This window comes from Ambystoma mexicanum, chromosome 10 (genome assembly GCF_040938575.1).
Source record: "Ambystoma mexicanum isolate Mex_15411 chromosome 10, UKY_AmexF1_1, whole genome shotgun sequence".
NCBI lineage: Eukaryota > Metazoa > Chordata > Amphibia > Caudata > Ambystomatidae > Ambystoma > Ambystoma mexicanum.
The window spans coordinates 778,378,850-778,399,222 of record NC_090932.1 but is presented as its reverse complement, the minus strand read 5'-3'; positions in this window follow the sequence as shown (position 1 = coordinate 778,399,222).

The window sequence follows — 20,373 nt, the reverse complement described above, 5'->3', positions numbered from 1 at the left end:
TGAAAATTTGTTCTCATTTCATTGTAGATGGGGGCAGCTTAGAATGTCGATGGCTTTACAATCTTCTCTAAAGGTACAGGGAGGCTTCTTCTGTTGTCAGACAGTTATCTGCTATTCATCAAAAATGAATCAACACCAGCAGACTATGGCAAGACACTGCTTCTCCTACAAGAACTGCAACAGTATGCTGAGAGCAAGCAACCAATCATAGTGGAGTCAGAGAATGACCTTTGTCCCGTTGAAAAACAGGTCAGCAGAGCCGTGGACTGTAGTGGTTGGTTATTCTTGTTTTCATGGTAAACATGTGCCCAAATTCTGTAGATAAAATTATACTGTGAAGATATTGAAAGTGATTGCTTAGAATGATGATTATGCCCTCAAATGTCAAATATCAAGCCTGTTACATTTTTTATGTCTAGGATCAAAATGTAGCAGAGAGGAAAATTAGACATTGGGAGTCATTACGACTTGGGCGCAAAGGGATACCGGGCACTGGTAATCCCTTTGCGCCCTATTCCGAGGTCCCTTTGCGGGTCCCTCCCTTAACACCTGGTTTTACCAAGCGTTATGGACGGGACCCGCAAAGGGATACCGGGGTCAATAACGGTACCGCAATTTGCGGTACCGTTATGGACACCTTCCCATTGAGCCCTATGGGGGCTCAAATGGGAATGGGGAATGGCTTTTCAAATGGATTTACTGGTCCCGCAAAGGTCGGGATAGACCGGTAAGTCCCCATACCACCAAGTCGGTGGCAGTATTGGTGCTAGTCATGGCTAATAGCGCCATGACTAGCACCACCCTCGGAATGAGGGCCATTGTGTTGCTTGGAAACACCACCAGGTCCACTGAGTCTCCTTCTCACAATTTTTGCAATACTCCATCCAGTAAGGGATGCAAGCATACAGATTTTATTCCCACAGCATAGGTAGTGCACCCACACTTTGTATGTCTCTCTCAGGAGACGTAGGGCTGAATTGAGACTCTGATGATCATACTCTCAAGTCTGGGGTGAATTCACCCAGCATAAATCACATGAACCTAGGTAATGAAGTTGGAGGTACACTGGGGCCAAGAGTGTATGCACCACTTCAGAGAAGTGTACCCCGGAGGCGATACAAGAAGGATTGCAGGTCCCAAGTAAATGGCCTACATTTTCCCCAGATTAAAGCATCAACAGAGGGAAGAGACATTGCAAACCACATCTTAGATAATGCATTACAATATCAGCAATGAAGCCTGAAGAGAAACTTAAAACTTACAGACAAGATACAAAGGAGGAAAACTTCCCAAGTCTGATCTTGGGAAGTTCCCTCTGATCTGCGGGCCCAGGTCCCTGCCTACCCAGCCACACACCCGCACTGCATCCTGGCAACCCTTGCATTTGGGTCTGTATCTGTAACGCTGCAGTCCCCTTACCTGCACTTATCAGACACCCCTTGTCTGTGTCTTGACCTCGTACTTGCCTCCTCGCTGGCTGCACTACCAGTTTTTATTTTATCCCTTGCTCAGCACTATCCACTCCTCGTTTCGCCCTTGCACTTTCCCCCTTCCCTCCCCCCTGCACTTGCGCTTTCCCAATGTTACTGGGCTTAGTAAGATCGTCGTTTTGTCCTCCCTTGTTCCCCTCCCTTGCCTTGTTGCGCTCTGGAACATTTATGATATTTTATTTGTATCGCACTCCTACATATCAAGCATCTCTAGGGGCCAAAGGCATACTCTCTCACCACTTCAAACCATTGCAGTCTAACACTTGGCCTCATTTCACCCAAAAAACATATCAGATTACAAAACATCTCCCAGCATGCAACATTCTTAACCCTAAAACCTGGGCCAGAATTCACAAAAATTGATATGCGTGCCCTAGCCCACACTTACTCATTTTGAAAATCAAGTCTGGGTGTGGTTTATCAAAAAATGATGTATTTAAAGTAATGAACAGGTGGGGAAAATTGTTAAGGTACTTATCTGTTCTTCGTGGCCCTGTCAAACACATTCATAGTGTTCTATTACAGACTTTACAAAACCCGAATTTAGACCCGAATATAGGAGAGGGCAGTCTGGTCCTGTGCCTCATACCAGCATTGACACTGCATGTGCATCTTTATTACAACACAGAAAGGAACTCCCTAACCAATTGTTTACTCAACCATAGTAAAAACAGAGTTTTCAGGAGACAAAGATTTTCAGACGAGTAGGATCTCAAAAATTAAAACCTCCCATAAAGCTGGCCAGGAACACCAGCAAACCTGGTCAGGTGACAGGCTAGGAACAACAGGAAGTACAAGGGACAGCACCATGATACAGCCACTCGGCCCACAGGTTTTCGGCTTGGAGGGAGTCAAAGCAGAAGAAAAGGAGAACAAAAAGGACCAGCAATTTTCAGGTTAGTGTGGGGAGGAAGTGAGGCTTACACACAACAGCTCAATATCTCAGCTACACCTCAAAACGGTATACGGATGTGTTTTGCTTTTATCGTGGCCACACTAGGAGAACCAATGCTTACGCCTCCCGGCCCCTAGGAAAATTAGTTACTGGACTTGGATAGACACATAACTACACATCACACCTTAGCTATATTACGTATATAAATGGTTCGTTATAGGCCATTTATTAACTACAACATATATAGAAAGAATAAGCACACTATTAGTTATACAAAACATAGAAAAGTAATTTCACCGTTAAGAAAGATCGTTGCAGAAGACGCCTTCATCTCGGCCACAACACTGCTTAGTTCCAGAGCAGGTAGGACGAGTGATCTATGCCTAACAGGAATGTGAGGTGGAGCGTCCTCGCTCTCAGTTAGACTGCATCACCGGGGTCCAAATTCTAACTGACTTGTTCCAAAAACTGCTCTCTTTATGGGGCTACTTTCGATCCCCACCCATCATGGGTTACCACACGGCTCCCGGCCGAAGAGCAGACGATAAGCACGAGGGGCCCAGAGTTGAATATTCCAGTTAGAACCGGAAAAAACCCAGCTTCTCTTCATGCTTTCATTCCCAGTGTCCCTTATCACTGCACCTGCAGAGCACTCCGACCCCCTTTCTGGCTTGTCCTTCGGTGGCCAATACCATAGCTATTCTTCGCAATTAGTTCAACTAACATCAATATATGACCTTGCCTCGACTGCTGAAATACATGTTTACTTGCTAAACCCATGTAAACTTAGGCTTTCATGGCTTGTCATTGCAGTAATGGAAGTGAGTGTCCAAAATGACAGAGCATTGGTGCCATGTTTTGTAGAGGTTCCTCCCTGGTGACGTGGTGCTTCCCACTCCGATAATGTTCCTACATGAGGCAGGGGGGTACACACACACACACACAGAGTTTGGGGGAGACAAGATACCTATTGGACAGCATCTATCCAAAGCACCAATTCAGAATCCATGATGGCTAGCCCATGTCTTCAGACGTTTACTTCTCCTATGCCTGTACAACCAAACAATCAGATACAGACATGTCTTCTCTCATTAATTGATGGATAACCTCAACTCAATCATAACAAAAGGAGAGGCTTCCTTTGTTTGTCACAGGCACGGGGGAAGCAGACATGCTTTTCATCACTCTTGACATAAGGGTAAAATACTAATTGGTGCAAGTTAGTGTTGTTGCTGTCAAATATATAGCAGACTATGGCTGACACAGGCTTGAGAAGATGTTTCTTCTTGGTGGCATGTGAGAATCTTAAGCAGGACCATGGGCTGAGGAACATGCCTCAATATTGTAGGAACAGCGGCTACATCTCCGGCCGCAGCTATGTCGCCGGCTTGTTTTGAAATAAACCGCAATGTATTTAAATTGACAGTATTAAGAAAAATTTGTGGTATCAAGCTTTCTGGTAAGAAAGCTTTAATTAGCATGCTTAGTTAGTCGACTGTTTATATTTTTCATATTGTACTTTGAATAAATACTCTATGTAATATACCAACGGGAAAGGCATTGCATTAAATGTAGGAGGAACAAGGCTCAGACTACTTCTAGGGAGAAGTTTATCATTTACATTAACCTATCTACAGTGAGGGTCAAGCTTGGGGAACCCTCCAAACTCACTCTTTGTAGATCTGCACATTTAAAAAACTCATTTCAAAGAGAGTGCAAAAGCAGTAATCCGAGCTGCAGCAGCAAGACTGAATTGACGCTACCAAACAAACATTTGAAGGGCACGTAAGTTAGGAATTGTGACAACATAAAATCCAAAAAGGTCAAATGCATCCTATGGGTGGAGGTTTTAAAGTGTGGGTATTTTGTGAAGTAATAATATCCATTATCAGGTATGAAACACTCAGATTGTTCTAACGTCAAAACAAATGCCCTACAAGCACATTTTAAATCTGCATTAAATGTGAAGACAAAATTCAAATAGCACTGCCACAACCGTCACATTCCCATCAAAGTATACAATAATTGAGGCTTGCAAAGTCTTTCCCACGTGCTTAAATTCTGACTCTCTTCCCCCCCCCCCTCCGCCCCCCCAACTCAATTCAAGAGGCATAGTATACAATTTGCAGTTGAATCCAAGACAGGGTTGGCTTTTGATGCTTGGAAATCTTGGTGGCACATTTAAAAAAGGATGTATGGGGAGGCCTTCACTTCAGCTGGGAAAAACTAATCTAAAGCAGCATAGGTAATGCAGAAGTTTCCTAATGCAAAATCCAATGAACGATTTGTCAGCTTTTATCATGGAGGGTACATTACAGGAAGCCAACCTTTAACTTCATCCTCCCAAGCCTATCCACTCCCCATCCATCAAAACAGAAAGCAGGGAACCATGCGACTGTGATAAGTGAACAGCTTTGAAAGAGGTCTGGCTGGCAAGTACACATTTAAAGTCACACAGCAATCCGCTTGTGAGACTGATGCTTCTTTGGAGAATGTGCATACCTACATCCACACATTGGGGCTTCTCTGGCAAAATCCTAGAAAAAGCAATAGAGGGAAAGAGTAGATCAAGATGATCACAGGGCATGTTTACTGACCTCTGCACATGCGTGCAAAACAAAAAGGCAGCAAATTAAGAAGCTGAAACCCTAAAACAAAACTTAAAGGCCCTGTCACTAGGCCTGTTGGGGAAGTGGCAGTAAGATGCAAGGAATGGACCCTCCGCCACAACTCATTCAGAAGAGTCTATTCAGCTGGATTACAAACGTTTTGATCTAGTATAAATATCTGTAATGGTAGTGACTTGTGCCATAGAGCTAGGTTTTAACTTCACTCGTTTTATCAAAGCTACATTTGGGATAGCCTTCTTTCCTGGCTATACTAGCAAACTGAATGTAATGTTTTCTATTGAATTGATTATTTATATAGCGCTTATACGCAATGTGTTTCAAAGCACTTCAAGGCAGGGATGGAACATGGGAGAATACAGTGACATTCTTACAAGTCCTTGAAACAATTAGAACGTGAAAATTAACGATCATAATCAGCTTGGCGACATTTCAGATAGTGCAAGTGCTATAGATCATGAGGAGGGGTGAGGGAGAATGAGACCGACAAGCAGCTACATTACTATGCCTGATGACAATTGAGGTAGTGCCGGAATTAAACAAAATGAGGGGAGCGGATGGGGTAAGAGGGTTGGAGTAAGGGGGAAGTAGAAGAACAAAACAAGCAACAATCGTACTAGGCCTGATGACATTTCAGATAGTGCTGGAAGGGAAGGGGTAGAAGAAACAAATGAGATGGGGGGACAAATAAGCAGCTATCAAAGAGGTCAGGTGACATTTCTGAATAGCATAAGTGCTAAGGATATAGTGAAGGGAGGAGGGGGAGTGGTAGACAAAAGAGGGATTCAAATGGGCAGATATCCCAAGAATGCAGGGCACCAGGGGAGTGGGTCGAGGGCACAGACTTCACGGGGGACCAGAGGGGAGAGTAATATACAATTGCAGGAGTCCGAAATAACACATAATGATGCAAGAGAACAATCAAATGCAAACCAAGATTCAAGATGAGGAAGGTCACAGCATAATACAAGTGCCACCATGAGTCTGAGATGCAGTGGAAGTCCAGAATGAAAGTTGAGAAAGGGTAAAAAATCATGAGTCCATGAGTAAAAGTCAAAAAACCAGTATTGGCCACAAGATGGTGGTGTTGAACAAAAAGTATACAGAAAGTTCCTGCAGGAGGGTGTGTGGGGGGCACAGAGGTACAAACGGGGGACCAGATGGGTTGGGGGGGGGGGACACTGAGCAACATCCTGGGAGTGCACACACATGCATCATGGAGTCCAGAGGGGGGGGTGGGGGGCATGCACATGTATGCATCACAGGGGTCCAGAGGGGGGAGTGGGGGACACACACGCATCACAGGGGTATAGGGGGGCACACACGCATCATGGGGGTCCAGAAGGGGGGAGAGGGGGCATGCGCACGCATGCATCACAGGGGTCCAAGAGGGGGGGTAGGGTCACGCATGCATCACAGGGGCCCAGAGGGGGGAGTGGAGGGCCCCCACGCATCATGGGGGTCCACAAGGGGGGAGTGGAGGGCCCACACGCATCATGGGGTCCACAAGGGGGGAGTGGAGGGCCCACACACGCATCACGGGGGTCCACAAGGGGGGAGTGGGGGGCGCGCACACACGCATCACGGGGGTCCACAAGGGGGGAGTGGGGGGCGCGCACACACGCATCACGGGGGTCCACAAGGGGGGAGTGGGGGGCGCGCACACACGCATCACGGGGGTCCACAAGGGGGGAGTGGGGGGCGCGCACACACGCATCACGGGGGTCCACAAGGGGGGAGTGGGGGGCGCACACACGCATCACGGGGGTCCACAAGGGGGGAGTGGGGGGCGCACACACGCATCACGGGGGTCCACAAGGGGGGAGTGGGGGGCGCACACACGCATCACGGGGGTCCACAAGGGGGGAGTGGGGGGCGCACACACGCATCACGGGGGTCCACAAGGGGGGAGTGGGGGGCGCACACACGCATCACGGGGGTCCACAAGGGGGGAGTGGGGGGCACACACGCATCACGGGGGTCCACAAGGGGGGAGTGGGGGGCACACACGCATCACGGGGGTCCACAAGGGGGGAGTGGGGGGCACACACGCATCACGGGGGCATGGGGCACACATGCATCACGGGGGCATGGGGCACACATGCATCACGGGGGCATGGGGCACACATGCATCACAGGGTTGGGGGCATACTCACGCCTCACGGGGGTCCAGAGGCATCATGCACACACGCATCATGGGGGCCCAGAGGGGGATAGGGGTGTGCACACACACACATCATGGTAGTCCAGAGGGGGATAGGGGTGCACACACACATCATGGTAGTCCAGAGGGGGGGGTGGGGGTGCACACACTCACTCACGGGGGTGCAGAGAGGGTGGGAAGCATACCTGAGCATCGAGGGAGCAGACAGGGGCCTTAGGATCAGGCGATACCTGAGCGTAGAGGGAGCAGACAGGGGCCTTAGGATCGGGCCTTGGGAGGGGGGGATCCTAAGTATGGAGCTCTAGCCAATCAGAGCACAGCACCAGACACTCCAATGCTCGGCGCGCATGCTACCATCTTGGAATGGCAGCTCGCAGTTCAGTCAGTATGAGAATAAAACTAATTTGCAGGTGAAACACAGGTAAGGCTTTTAGTTCGTTCATGACCTCAGCCATAGATGTATTGCCATAATCAGGCAAAGACATGAGGGAAAGCACAGATGGAGGCGCCAAAATGCGCAAGCCTGCAGGGCCCAAGGGGGGTGGGTGGGCTTCACTCCATATCCCATGTTGAAGTGCAGGGCACCAGAGTTCATGCAACGTTAAGGGGTCGGGGAGCTGTGTGAGTCAGCAAGTGATGCCTAGCAGAGGTGTAGATGGAGAAAGAGGCAGTACAGAATACTTTAATCTACTTTGTTAAATTCCTTAATTTCCTTTAATGTTAAGCACAAAACATCATTTTCTCTGGAAAAGTAAAAACAGCTCATGAATAGGCATGCCTGCTGGAAGATAATTATCCCAGTATTCTACTTGGGTACATGAAAAGTAAAGATGGTCTTTGATATATATAGATGCAGGATAATTAATATTCAGTGAAAGAACTTTGTTAAAGGGACATTGTTAAATTGCACTGATAAAAACCCTATCAAATTCAGTGGGAACACTTTTTTAAAGGGATATTATGGTTATGTAATGCTCACCTGGCTCCCACGGAGGCGCTGGTCTGGGTTGCTGTGGCCTCTTCAAGCGTGATGCGCAGAATTCGGACCACCGATTGAACAGGACCCCCAAATCTTGGTTGTCTGGCCAGTAGGAACATCCTTCTGCAGATGAGAAAGAGGATTAACTGTCTGCTGAATGGTGTGCTTGCTCCCCCCTTTCCCCCTTCGTTCTCCTCCGACTTCCTCCAAAACCCCCCCGGTTTAAGCTCACCTTATGGTTTGGAAGGATGAACTCTCCATCCTGCTTCTGGTGCAGGGGCGCGCGTTCGTCCAGTTACTTCACTGGTTTTCAGAATGGCGCTGGCAAATCCACTTGACTTTTCTGAGCGATACACTAAGTATGAAGATGCTAAAGTTCAAGTGTGAGCCTCCTTTTATGTTGTTTCTCCTAACCTGTGATCTGTCCTTTATTTCAGGTGCAGAACCAAGGCGATGCTTTGAGGGGTTAAATTGCCGGTGGTAAAATCAGGTGAGTTAGTGATGAGGGCGACCCCTCTAAATGTCTTTATAATTCCCCAGTAATGTCTTTTGTCCTTTCCCCATAGGGGCCGGGGTGCGGTACCTGCCAAAGATGCGGCGCCGACCCGAGATGTGGAATGGTTCACCAAGAAAAGCCGGTAAGTAATATGGCTAAAAATTCGGCCTTCCTCTTGTGTTCCCTTGCTCACCTTTTGTCTCTTTTTCTCTCCCCTAGGTGCAGAGATGTGGCGACTGGTGCTGAGAGCCACGATGGAGCCAGGCGGCGTCTCGGGAACAGGTGAGTGAAGCGCGGCGGTGCAGCGAGCAACACGGTGCTTTTAAATGGAAGTCCTCCTTCAGGAATGCTGGCGTGAAGATTCCGGATGCAGGTAAGAAGGTTGAATAAGTTCTTGGTTTTCACCTTTCTCTCCTCTTCTTTCCTTACAGGTGTTCCAGGTTTGAGGTGGGCGTGCCTGGAGTCCAGGTGCAGGAGCTGACACGGTGAGGGTTCAGCTGCTGGGATGCAGAACGACGCGAAGCACGTGTGGCTGTCCGGGTGTGGCTTAAATAGCCTTGGAAGAAGTTCCAGGTGAGTATTCTTCCACAGCCCCACCCAAGTAACAAAATAGTTCCCTCAGAAAAATAGTCCCTCCTAAGCCTCATTTGGCTTGGTTCTTCATGCAGCATGGTCTGCATCAGGTGAGTGTGCAGCATGGTCTGCTTCAGGAAAGTGCACCAAACACTTCCCCTTATGAGCCTGGCGCCTATGGCGCCAGGACTGATGTCCAACATGAGCCTGGTGCCAACGGCGCCAGGACAGAGTCCAAAGAGCCCCTATAAAGGGCCGCTGGGCTTTTACCCGGGGGCGTGATGCCTGCTCCCGGGGGTGCTGGGCCTGGCCTGGTACTCCGGGGGTAGGCATCATGACAGGTTACAAGTAAAAATCGATAAAACAGAAATTCACCAGTTACGGTAAGCTAAGCAACCATAACTCGCCTGAACATCATGCACTGCTAAGTCTATCACCCATGACATCACTAATGACTGGCCCCTTGTTTTTGTTCACAGAGATATCCAAGACAGGTGGTTTTGTTGACTTAAAATTCAAAAGGTACTATACAAGTTCTTACATTACGTTCTTTAAGGTTTCTTCGCAGCTTATAGTGCATATAGATGGGGCAAAGATCAGGCCTCAAACACACCAATCATTTCTGTACATGAAGATAAACGTTTAGCTTATTAACAGTTTGTGGTGATACCGCTTTTTTTTTACTTACACATCAGAGGCACATACAGGGAAACTAAAGTATGCATTGTGGTCTTTGTATGTATTGCATGTAGTAGAACAAGCGTGTAGTAAGTGTTGAATTATTAGCCAGTTATTAAATGTTTGACAGTACTCAAAACTCTGATAAGAAAGCATTCATTATTTTACTATCCAACATAGCAAGATTATAAATATTGTACCTCTATGGTGCATGCTGCAGCCAATGCCTATGTTTTTGTATGATTAGGTTCCTGTACTAGGAAGAACGCTGCCATGTAATGTTGTTTAGAGCAGTACAGGCCTGAACAGGCCTCACAGGCCATACATAATGCAGTGGACCCTTGCCTTTCGAGGGTCACACTGAAACTGTTCCCCCCATGCAGAGTACTGCACAATGCAGAGTGCTTTCGAGGCTACGGTCCGAGAGCACGAGGAACAGTGCCCCCTACCTAAATGAGGCCCAACCAACATCTTTCTCTCTCCACCCGCCCTTTGTCCCTGTGATTGATCCCCCTTCACCACCCACCCACCCTTGTGTGTCCTGTATACAAATACCAAAAATATCATAAAACAAAAACCCCAAAAAACATTTTTCAGAGCCACCTTTCACAGTTGAAAAATAGAAGTAACTAAAATATGGTGCATGCCCCTGCACAGCCTGTGAAGTCCGTGGACAGTGCAGTAGTCCATGGACATCCAAAAAAAAAATGTAGCTGGTGGTGCCATCAAAAACATTTCATTCTTGCCTGGGTAAGGGGTGGCTCTGAAAAGAGCCTTTTTTAGTTTTTATGAAGATTTAAAGTGGGCAACAGCTACTGCAAAATGCTTGCTACAGTTGCAAAAAGGGCAGCAAAGCATTTTGGATATTTCGCAAAAAAAGCTGATTGCCAGCATCAGTAAGATGGATTCCATTTCTGCAAAAAATATTGGTACTACGAAATGTAATGTTTTCATTTTTGAAGGATGCCATGCCAACATCTCTCAAAAATGCACAAACAGCCTTGTTGACATTGCGCCTCACTTTCTCCATTTGCGGACCAAATGAACTGGAGCGCAGCCACATCCATCTCTGGGCAATGGGAGAAAAAATGACTCAGGAGTTTGGAAACATGTCCATGACTTTCCCAAATGCCTCCTCCATAGCAAAATAAAGTGAGATTGCGGTAACATGGACTAAACTGTTCCCTCTACAATTAACAATAATAATGGCCAGATGATGGTGCATCAACAAAGTGGAACAAAGTGGACGCAAGTCCACCCACTTGATGTGCAGTGGTATGGAGTGCGCGGCATGAACATGATCAAATCCAAGATGTGCCGCCACTCCACAGTGCTCTGCATACACCTGCAACTAATGTATCCACATGTTCCCATAAATTCACACATTCTGCCTCCTGAAAGCCATAGCCATCTACACTCCAAGCAAACATACCTTCTGCCACAGTCTCTCCTTGCATACCACACCCAGGAAAGCTTATTGGCCAATCCCCTGCCGTCCACAGTCCCATTTCTTTGCCTGCCATCATCAAAAGCCCCGGATGTGGCATGTGCGATCCGCAGACAACTGCAGTGTCCACAGACATATCATCCAATTCAAGGGAATGGGAAAGAAATTTAACCCAGGGTAGGAGATTTTCTCTTTGGTGGTGGCTCTGAAAAAAGCCTTTTTTTAAAGTGCTTGTAAACAAACACCTTTTGTTTGTTATTTGTGTGCCTTTTTGCCTTTTCTCTTCTTTTATTCTTTACAGTCTTTCATGAATATCTTCAAAGCATCCCTTAGATTGCAAAAGAAAAAAGGCATTTCCAAGGGTGGACAAAGAAATGCCATCTGCAATAAAAATGTTCACACTAAAAGAATTTATGTTCTCATTGTGGAAAGAGAACATCCCAGCACTACACAAAAATGCAAACATGCCTCTGTTTACAAGACACCTTCCTACATCTTGCTGAGGACAGAGGACATTGGGGTTGTTTTATATGCTCTAGGTGGTATGTGTGAGAAAACCACCTTTGCGCTGAGAAAAGGCAACATCAGTGCCTTCACCAGGTCCTGCAGTGCACTCAGCAGACTTGCAGCACTGATATAACCCAGGTGCAGTTCTTCACAATGCACATCTACAACATCAGGAGTACTGAAAGTGGCCATATCTCTGCAAAGTGCAAGCACTCCTTGCAAATTGTGGGGCGGTGTGCCTGGCTGCAAAGCCTCCGCTCCATGAAATCCAAGATTGGCAGAAATGCCTCATCAATGTGCATATAACTCACAAAGGGATCTCCCACCATCAACACACTGACTCTCTGCCATCTTCACTACACACAGCCCTTGTTGATCTCAAAAGCCAGATTGATGAAATTACAGACAAAGGCAATGCCGCAATCCTTCTCCTACTAGACCTCTCAGCGGCTTTTGACCTGGTCAGCCATGAAATCCTCTGTAATCACCTTGCCACCGCAGCCCACTTCTCCTCCTCTGCCATCACATGGATACAATCCTTCCTGGCAAACAGAACCATGCGGGTCTTCTCCACAAGAGCTGCAGCAGACCCCATCCCCATCACATGTGGGGTCCCACAGGGATCCTGTGTATCCCCCCACTTTGTACAACATATTTACAAAGCCTCTATTCGACCAACTGGACCGTCTGGGTGTCACCTACACAAACTACGCAGATGACACCCAGATACTCCTCACCATCACAGGTAACTACCAAGCAGACTCTGCCCGGATCAACAAAATATTCTCCATCATTCAGGCATGGATGGCCTTGCATGGTCTCTGCCTGAATGATGAGAAGACAGAGCTCCTAATCATCAGCTCCCCTAACACCCTAACTAAACTCAACCCTAGCTATAAACATCACCATCGATGGCCACTCCATCCCTATAGCCAAAAGCATAAAAACCCTTGGCTTCTATCTAGATGCCAACACCAACCTCACCAAACACACCGGTATGACCGCCTCAGCCGCTGCCTACACCAGCAAGCTCATCAGGGCCAGCAGACCATTTCTATCACCCAACAGCTGCCTCACTCTTGCAAGGGCCCTCATACAATCCAAACTGGATTACTGCAACAGACTGTACCTAGGTGCCAACCAATCCATTCTGAACAAGCTGCAGGTAATACAAAATAACGCCCTGCACGCAGCCCTCAACATTCCTAGACGAGAGCATATCTCCGCTACTAGGAAAGTCTGCAAATGGCTATCCATACGCCAAAAAAATCAACTTAAAAACCATTTGCCTCACGTACAAGTCCCTCAATCACCTAGCACCACCATATCTAGCTAACAAATTCACCATGAAACCTGCTACCCGATCCACCAGATCCTCCAACACTCTATGCTTGACAGTGCCCAGGTTCCACCTAAAAAGAGCTGGAGGGGCAAGCTTCACAGTACTTGCCCCCCAACTGTGTAACACCCTACCTCTCAACATCAAAACTATCGCATCCTTCCAGATCTTCAGGAAGCAGGTCATCAGCTTCCTCCTAAACAAAGAATAGCCCCATTAACACCAGACCTTACTCCCCTGTGCGGTAACAGGTTTAGGTACTGTATTTATATTGAAAATTGTATATTGTGCGTATTGTATGTGCTCTGTTTATTGATATATATATATATATCATAAGTATGTACGAAGTATGTAACACAGATACTTCTCAACGCTGTAACCATATTCTCAAGCGCCCTTCTACCCCTGGGTTTGGAGCGCTATACAAATAAAATAAACAGCAATGAAAAAAAAGTATTACCCTCTCTTCCTATAAAGCAGAACCTCAACACCTGATTGGCTAATCCCCACAATCCCATTTCCATTCCAGGTATGCTGAGAAGACCTGGATTTGACACAGTGTCCACGGACCCTGTAACACAGGGGCAGCCCTTCTTCCCTTTCCTCTTCACTCTTTGCAGCACTCCCCGATTGGTGGATGGGTGTGTTAATGCTTAACAATAGGCAAGGCGAGTACTTCAGAATCTTACAAAAACAGCAGAGAAATCACACTCAACCCTTAAAACGTACCACAGAAAACGAATCCTGGAAGAGCCCATTGACAGTGCAATTCTCCTCAAAAGAAAATTCTTTATATTAATTTTAACCAGAATGAAACCACTAATAAAATTATTCCTTAGACTACAAAAAGTACTTCACAACATGTGCAATGTCAACATAGATACCTTTGCAAATTTCTGTGCGGGTGAGTAGATTCACACAACCAGCAGAGACATATATTTCAATGAAGAGGCATACAAACAAGAGCGGACAATCCCAATTGCCATACATAGCAGTGTCCGAGGGTATGAAATAGTAGATGCAGTCCTTTGTAATTGAAAACCATGGACTCCTATCCAGTGTGCAAAGTTTTTATTCTTATTTTCTCTTACTTTCACATAGTGATTGAGGAATTGCCGTAAAGATTTAAAGTATTGTTTGCATACATTACACATTGAGGTGCAGGGCCATTTGTAGATGGGACGGATTGGTGGAATGTAAAGTTGATTGTAAGTTTGTTGGGGACATTCTTTGAATGAGGGTTTCTTCTGCCATAATGGTGTTGAGGACATTAACCTGCATTTCTGGACTTGCTTGCAAAAGCACCTTTCACAACATCAAAAGGTTAGAAACACTCCATTCCACTATACAGAATCTTGTCCAGAGACTGTACTATGCAAAAAATCCTGCTTTAGAACTGAAACATTTTAAAATAACATTATCCTTCAAGGCACAGCCAAAAAACACCTTGAAGAAATAGATCACATCCAAAGCAAATATTTTGGAAGTGAAGATCACTTAGAAAATCCAGTAACTTTAGACAAGAGTAGCAAAACCCTTACAAATGGCAACCTTCTAATGAACAAGCACAAAAAAGAAATAGCAAAGTTTAAAAGCACATCTGCTTAAGTACCAAAACCAAATACATGTGCTGTCTCAGAACTTTTTATACAAGGAGCACCAGAACTGTAGATAGAACGTACAAAATAAAAAACAATGAGGAATCCCAATGGTGCCTATTAACGCTCTATTTTATGGCAGAACACAAATACAGAATTACTAACCCCTCAATACTTTGCACATACTGCACTGCAAAGCTTGATAATAACCAAATGCCTTCACATGCTATCACTAATAACGTGGAAATATGCTCACTTCCAAAACCTCTCCAGCAGCTTAATATATATCAGAACATTGTAATCCAAACAGTACCTCCTTTTCAAGATATAATACTCCTTCAACCTAAAACAGCAAAGTTGCCTCCTTCTGAATTACTGAAAGGCATTTGTGGCTACGTTTTATTTGCCATTATATCTTAAAGAAAATGTAGACACTTTAGGAATGCAACAGCCAAATAGATCAATCTTTTATTATCCTTGTGAATGGTGTACCTACGAAAGACAAACTAATTTGGCAACAACTAGTAGATTAAACAAAGTTAGAGAAGCCCTACAATATCTTAAAGAGACCAAGGAGTACTACAAAGAAATAAACATTGAAGAAAACCTAAGGGATACTACCAAAATAATTCAGGATTCCTCATCAACTGGCCAATTTGCACTTGTAGATCCCATTACGGCATCCAATATTATAGACCAGTATACAATACACCCAGTGCACTCCAAAGGCACCATAGATGATGCAATAGAAACATATCAAATGCAGCAAGCCAAAGGATCTCCAATCAGCATATGGGAAAAGAGTGTAGAAGCACAAGCCTTTCCTCTATTGTTTCCTACTGCAAAAGGTGGAAGGTACGATGAAAGATGCACAAATATAACAGCATCAAAATGCTGCTCTTTACGAATGATTCAGACGAAACATTGAATACATATTCCACCTCTTGTTTGAAAATGAGCTAGCAAGTCTATGTTACCGAGTTGCGCATACATTGAAAACCGGCTCCAATTTTTTAAACATGTCTGCTACCCAACTACTTCAAAAGATTCAAGACAAAGATGAGGTTTTGCAGTCAAGTATCACAAATCTCTTAGCAAATATGCATGGTACAAAAGAAAACTGTTTCTGACATCACGCAGATGTACGTTGTATGTTACGGCATCTTAGCCCACCCACATGGTCCGTCAATTTGAGTTGTGCAGAGGATGCATGGGAAGACTTGAATGACTTCTAACACATAGCAAACCAAAACAAAGAAGGGATAGACATAAAAACTCCAGGATAACTCTGCTCTCTTGACCGTGTAAATGTATCAAGGTAATTTCACCACCATTTTATTGCCATGCTGCACTTCATCTGTAATAAAACAATTTCTTCCCTCAGAGAAGTGCAACACTTCTTTTGGAGAAAATATTATCAGCCCATGGGATGACCCCACTGTTTTGCAGTTCATTCACAAATATGTAACCTGTGACATCCCTTCAGAAACCACACATAGTGAGCTACATACACAAATGTTATGCGTCCAAAGACATAAATTTGACAAATATCGTCAATTCAGATATAAAAAGAAAGGCAAATACTACACCAAATGCTGCTTTGGTTTTCCTAGACCAGTTTCAGCAAAAGGACAAGTAAACAGCTTCATGTCTTCTTTTAGACACAGTGTGAAAGGCAAATTGAAGCTTTATTTTCTTTAATGCAGTATGTGTTTTTAGGCAAAGTACATCAATGATTACAATGCAACCATTGCTCTCTTGTGGAATGCAAACATAGATATACAGTACATTGTAGACTAGTCCACTGCTGTTGCACGATATGTTACAGCCTGCCAAACCAAAGCCGAGAAAACAGAGCTAAAAGACATCTGGGCTGACATATCATCTGACAAAACAATGTCACAAATATTGTACAGCTTTGGCATAAAAATGCACTCCCATAGAGAATGCGGATGCTAAAAAAGCTGCAGACTGTTTAACAGGCACAGCCCTATATAGCACATCTGAAAATAGTCCGGCTAAGCCTTGGTCCGGCTGCATTCAGATAAAGAGTGCTCAAATTGTACCAAGATATAGAAACAATAGCCAAAAACGATCCCAACAGCTAGGACATTTTGAAAAACAATGTATTAGACACATACTATCCAAACAGAAGTTGTGCTTTGGAAAATGTATGCCTATACACATAGCCCAAATGAGGGTGTACAAGAATATTAAACCAGAAGAAAAAAAAAAGGTAAATGCATAGTCAAAACTTGTGAAGGCAGCCTTGATAAACTTACAAAATACAGCATAATTAATCATATAAAGCCATCATTTAAAACTCCTTAACATAGAGAACTTTACGGTTTAAAAAGTTGGAGTAGAGACATGTAGTAGAGAAGAGGATTTATTAGGCACCCATGACTGCTTTGAAGATGCTTTCAATGCAATGAAAGCAGTATCATAAATAACATTTTCAAGCAGTACAAACACATGTTGGACAATGAACGCCAACAAGAGGAAGTTCAAACACATCTAAATGAAGACACTCCTGAGAGCAGTCAACCTTCTGTTACAAGAAGTTATGAACCACTTGGAGAGCCACTCATACTAAATGAAGCAGCATTAGCCATGACTGAAGTAGAAAACACCATGTGTCAATATGAGGAATCAGAAGAAAACTTTGCTCTGCTGAAATCACAAATCAATTATGGGCAACATAGCATTTTCCTAGAAGTAACTAAAGAAATTGAACATGGTTTGCAGCATAAATGTAAAACTCCTCTATGTTATTGGTGAAGCTGGTTCAGGCAAAACATTAACAGCAATCATCAGCAGATTCCTCCAAAAATTAACATACAACAAGCTTCCAGCTGTTGTAACAGCCCCCACAGGTTTAGCTGCCTACAAAATGGGAGGTGTTACTTTCCACCGACTGCTGCTCCTTCCAGGAGAACACCAAAACAAATTATAGTACTACAAACTTTCAACAGAAGCTGCTAAGGAGCTACGCAGAATTCTGAAGAAAATATAAATGCTCCTAACAGATGAGGTGAGCATGGTCTCCAACATAATGTTGGCTTTGATTCACCTCAGATTGCACAAGGCCCTTAAGAACTACTATAAAACAACCCTTTGAGGAAAACAAGTTATTGTTTTCGGAGATGTCCTACAATTAACACCAGTGAAAGGTGAACCTATAAAACCTTAGGACCAACTGTGCCGTAACACACTTAGTTCTCTGTATTGGAGATGTTGCCAGAGATTTACATTTCCTGTGCTGCCAACTCAAAACATGCGTCAGTCTGCAGACCTCACCTATGCTAACATGTAAAAAAGCATTCGGATTGGTCTTCTTGCTAAGGATGCACAATCTACCTTAAATAGTAGACTCATCCATGAGCTGTATGGGCATGGCACATCTGTTCCTGATGTCATGGAACAATTAGCACACAAACATGTGAAGTGTATGTCCTTAAAGACAACCCTAGCAAGCTGTATGCAATTCAATGAGACAATGTTAAGATGCACTATTGGTTGCATTTCTTTTTTTAACTCTACTAACAAACTGGAAGTGCTAGGCATGACACTCTGTGTGTCGTCAAGCAACAGCACGACTGAATAGCTCAGAAAATGCTACCTCCAACACAGAAGGCTTTGAGAAAATTTTAACATTGTGTTTAAACTGTAGAGTAATTCTGAAACCCAGCCTTGACGTGTAGCAAGGTTTAGTTAATGGAGCACTTGGTACAGTTTTTGGTTTCCAGACTTATCCACGTGAGAACAACAGTTTATCAACATCCACTTTGAAAAAAATGAATCAAGCTGTTGAGCATCCTATCCTTTTAACTTCTGGAAGTTTGTCAAAGACATGTATGTACGTAGAGAACAATTCTCTGTCTCTTGCATATGCAGTCACTATTCACAAATCACAAGGTCTAACCCTAGATCAGGGATTGATTGATATTGGCAGCACAGTCTTTAATGACGGTATGAGTTACGTAGCACTGTCACATCTACGTATACTCGAAGGCCTATTTCTAGTCAATTCTTTTGCAAACAAAGTGAAGGCTCGTGGAGTACAACAGACTATGTGCACTCTACACACCCCATCTCGATATGTACCCCGTTTCTCAAAAAGGAAAACTTGTTAAAAGAAAAGCAATGCAAACAGATCTTCTAAGAGAACAGTACCACCAAATAAAGTGAAAGCGGCGTCTACCCCATCAAGTAGCACAACCACAAAACTATGTAGTGCAAATGCAAGTGCGCATCCATCAACACAAACAGAAATATGTCTTCTAAAAAGACAAGTGGAGGTCCAGCAAATGACAGAGAACTCTCTGGTCCGTTTAAATGTTCCAACACAACTGGTATAAACTGCTATGAAAATGTAGCAATCAATATGCTGTTCCAATTGCTTCCAATTGTGCAAAACATTTACTTGAATGGTGGAGACCAGTTGTGTTTGAAAATGCTCTTGCTTCATAGAAACGCAACAAACAATCCTAACACTTACCATTCCCACACAGTAGTACATTTCTTGCCTTATTCCTGAGACACTAAGTTAACCATACACACACACAGGAAGATCCACAAGAATTTCTAATGTACTTACTGCAAGTGATATAAAGCTAAAATATACCTATGAATTAAATCTTCCAGATTTCATATACGTGGAAACATACATGCACTCTCTGCATCCATGTTGCGCAGGAGCAAGTCCCTAATGAGCAATTTGTGTATCTATACTTAATTGTGAATCCATTACATTTCAGCATCTCGTGCAAAATGCAAATCATGGCATATTATGTACTGTTTACAATTCTGACAATCGTTCCAACTTACACACAAAATCCTTACTATTACGTATTGGCTATGTGAGTGTAAGATACAATGCAGGTGGTACCAAAAACAACTGCAAGCTTACTAGCTTCACACACGGTCAAGTATTGCTTGGCAAGAAAACCTTCACAACAGTTGACATAATCAACCATATGGGTGCCACAACCAGTGCGAGTCACTATACTGCATACATTTAAACAAAAATGTGCTTGGTTTGAATGCAATGATACTTCCATTACTCTGAAATATAGATCACTAGCAAATCTAACATATGCCTACTTAATTTTCCTTAAACCTAAATGTACTCGCTGACCTGTAAAACTAGCATAAGTTACTGCACGATAGACACCAACAGGTTTGTAAGTGCTAAAGAAAAATACCCTTCCGAACTGTAAAAGTATTAAAAACTTAGCAAACACCAACTGGTGTGTAAATACATCCATAGCGCTCGAATGCTGTTTGTGAAATTGAAAACACTTTCAATATGGCAACAGATGTGCATGTTGTACATTTTTGCTAATGCTATACCATTTTTGCCCAATGACAATGATTATGCACAAGGAAACGACAACTGTGCAAAACAGGCCCTAACATGGTTTCATCCCCAGTACATAAAACGTACTGATTAAGAGGGTCTACAAACTTTGGTCACTAACCTCTAAAACTATCAACTGTTCGAATACGCTAACTGCACCCATATCACTGCAATGAATACGCCAACTGGTATCAACTGCACCCATAATACTGCAATAT